Below are 3,894 nucleotides of genomic sequence, written 5' to 3'. Positions count from 1 at the left end.
ATCAAAGTCATTGACCTTCATCTTAATGATGGGCTCCCAACCATCCTCTAGCTTCCTAGGAATAGAAGCTTCACGTTCTAGTTTCTCTTCTCTAGCTTTTATGAGAGCATTTGTAATATGTTTTGTGAAAGCCAAATTTATAGCACTAGCATTAGGACTCTTAGCAAGTTTTTGTAAGAACTTTATAACTTCAGAGATGTGGCAATCATCAAAATCCAAACCATTATAATCTAAAGCAATGGGATCATCATCCCCAATGTTGGAAAAAAATTTCAGCGGTTTTATCACGAGGCAATTTCAGCAGTTTTAGCAGTTTCCGACAGTTTTGCAGGCTTTGCATTAGAAGTGGTAACATTGCCAACACCAATCCTTTTACCATTATTAGTAGGAGTTGCAGCAACATGTGGAGCATTAGCATTGCCAGTGGTGGTAATAGTCCAAACTTTAGCTACATCATTCTCTTTAGCTAGTTTTTCATTTTCTTCTCTTTCCCACCTAGCATGCAATTCGGCCATCAATCTAATATTCTCATTAATTCGAACTTGGATGGAATTTTCTGTAGTAACAATTTTATTTTCAATATCCTTATTAGGCATAACTTTCGATTTCAAAAGATCAACATCAGAGGCAAGACTATCAACCTTAGAAGCGAGAATATCAATTTTATTGAGCTTTTCCTCAACAGATTTGTTAAAAGCAGTTTGTGTACTAATAAATTCTTTAATCATAGCTTCAAGTCCAGGGGGTGTGTTCCTATTATTGTTGTAAGAATTCCCATAAGAATTACCATAACTATTACCATTATTATAAGGATATGGCCTATAGTTATTACTAGAATTGTTCCGATAAGCATTATTGTTGAAATTATTATTTTTAATGAAGTTTACATCAACATGTTCTCCTTGGGCAACCAATGAAGCTAACGGAACATTATTAGGATCAACATTAGTCCTATCATTGACAAGCATAGACATAGTAGCATCAATCTTATCACTCAAGGAAGAGGTTTCTTCAACAGAATTTACCTTCTTACCTTGTGGAGCTCTTTCCGTGTGCCATTCAGAGTAATTAATCATCATATTATCAAGAAGCTTTGTTGCTTCACCAAGAGTGATGGACATAAAGGTATCTGCAGCAGCTGAATCCAATAGGTTCCGCGAAGAAAAGTTCAGTCCTACATAAAAGGTTTGGATGATCATCCAAGTAGTCAGTCCATGGGTTGGGCAATTTTTAACCAAAGATTTCATTCTTTCCCAAGCTTGTGCAACATGCTCATTATCCAATTGTTTAAAATTCATTATGCTACTCCTCAAAGATATAATTTTAGCGAGGGGATAATATCTACCAATAAAAGCATCCTTGCATTTAGTCCAAGAATCAATACTATTTCTAGGCGAGAGATAGCAACCAATCTTTAGCTCTTCCTCTTAATGAGAAAGGAAACAATTTTAATTTTATAATGTCACCATCTACATCTTTATACTTTTGCATTTCACACAATTCAACAAAATTATTGAGATGGGCAGCAGCATCATCGGAACTAACACCGAGAAAATTGCTCTCACATAACAAGATTCGGTAAAGCGAGGTTTAATTTCAAAGAATTCTGCTTGTAGTAGCGAGGTGGAGCAATAGGTGTGCATAAGAAATCATTATTATTTGTGGTTGTGAAGTCACACAACTTAGTATTTTCAGGAGTACCCATTTTAGCAGTAGCAAATAAAGCAAACTAAATAAAGTAAATGCAAGTAACTATTTTTTTGTTTGTTTTTAATATAGAGTGCAAGACAGTAAATAAAGTAAAGCTAGCAAATAATTTTTTTTGTGTGTTTTGATATAGTGCAGCAAACAAAGTAGTAAATAAAATAAAGCAAGACAAAAACAAAGTAAAGAGATTGGATTGTGGAGACTCCCCTTGCAGCGTGTCGTGATCTCCCCGGCAACGGCGCCAGAAAACAGTTGCTGGCGTGCAGTTGACGTGGGAGTTAGAAATCTTTGTGGAGTAACTTTCCTTCAGGTCCCCGGCAACGGCGCCAGAAAACAGTCTTGATGCGCACAGTCGACACGTTCGTTGGGAACCCCAAGAGGAAGGTGTGATGCGTACAGTAGCAAGTTTTCCCTCAGAAAGAAACCAAGGTTTATCGAACCAGGAGGAGCCAAGAAGCACGTCGAAGGTTGATGGCGGCGGGATGTAGTGCGGCGCAACACCGAGGATTCGGCGCCAACGTGGAACCTGCACAACACAACCAAAGTACTTTGCCCCAACGTAGCGGTGAGGTTGTCAATCTCACCGGCTTGCTTGTAACAAAGGATTAGATGTATAGTGTGGATGATGATTGTTTGCGAGAAACGGTAGAACAAGTATTGCGATAGATTGTATTCGATGTAAAGAATAGGACCGGGGTCCACGGTTCACTAGAGGTGTCTCTCCCATAAGATAAATAGCATGTTGGGTGAACAAATTACGGTTGGGCAATTGACAAATAGAGAGGACATGACCATGCACATACATGATATGATGAGTATAGTGAGATTTAATTGGGCATTACGACAAAGTACATAGACCGCTATCCGGCATGCATCTATGCCTAAAAAGTCCACCTTCGAGGTTATCATCCGAACCCCTTCCGGTATTAAGTTGCAAACAACGAGACAATTGCATTAAGTATGGTGCGTAATGTAATCAATAACTACATCCTCGGACATAGCATCAATGTTTTATCCCTAGTGGCAACGACGACATCCACAACCTTAGAACTTTACGTCACATCGTCCCGAGATTTAATTGAGGCATGAACCCACTATCGAGCATAAATACTCCCTCTTGGAGTTAAGAGTAAAAACTTGGCCGAGCCTCTACTAATAACGGAGAGCATGCAAGATCATAAACAACACATAGGTAATAGATTGATAATCAACATAACATAGTATTCTCTATCCATCGGATCCCAACAAACACAACATATAGCATTATAGATAGATGATCTTGATCATGTTAGGCAGCTCACAAGATCCGACAATGAAGCACATAAGGAGAAGACGACCATCTAGCTACTGCTATGGACCCATAGTCCGAGGGTGAACTACTCACTCATCACTCCGGAGGCGACCATGGCGGTGAAGAGTCCACCGGGAGATGATTCCCCTCTCCGGCGGGGTGCGGAGAGCGATCTCTGAATCCCCCGAGATGGGATTGGCGGCGGCGGCGTCTCTTGAAGGTTTTCCGTATCGTGGCTCTCGGTACTGGGGGTTTTGCGACGGAGGCTTTAAGTAGGCGGAAGGGCGGAGTCGGGAGAGTCACGGCGGCCCCACACAGCAGGGCCGCGCGGGCTCTATGCTGGCCGCGCCGCCCTAGTGTGGCGGCGCCCCGTGGCCCCACTTCGTCTTCTCTTCGGTCTTCTGGAAGCTTCGTGGCAAAATAGGCCCCTGGGCATTGATTTCGTCCAATTCCGAGAATATTTCCTTACTAGGATTTACGAAACCAAAAACGGCAGAAAACGACAAGCGGCTCTTCGGCATCTCGTTAATAGGTTAGTGCCGGAAAATGCATAAATATGATATAAAGTATGCATAAAACATGTAGATATCATCAATAATGTGGTATGGAACATAAGAAATTATCGATACGTTGGAGACGTATCAACGCGTTAACAAGCTAATTTTCTGGCGCCGTTGCCGGGGAGATCAAGACACGCTGCAAGGGGAGTCTCTCACATCCAATCTCTTTACTTTGTTTATTGTCTTGCTTTACTTTATTTTATTTTCTGTTTTGTTTGCTTTCTTTATATCAAAAACACAAAAAAATTAGTTACTTGTTTTACTTTACTTAATTTAGTTTGCTTTACTTGTTTTTATTCTTGTTAAAATGAATACTCCTGAGAACACTAAGTTGTG

This window comes from Lolium rigidum, chromosome 7, assembly GCF_022539505.1.
Source record: "Lolium rigidum isolate FL_2022 chromosome 7, APGP_CSIRO_Lrig_0.1, whole genome shotgun sequence".
In the NCBI taxonomy this organism is placed as follows: Eukaryota; Viridiplantae; Streptophyta; class Magnoliopsida; order Poales; family Poaceae; genus Lolium; species Lolium rigidum.
The sequence above is the reverse complement of the archived record's forward strand: the minus strand, read 5'-3'. Positions refer to the sequence as shown.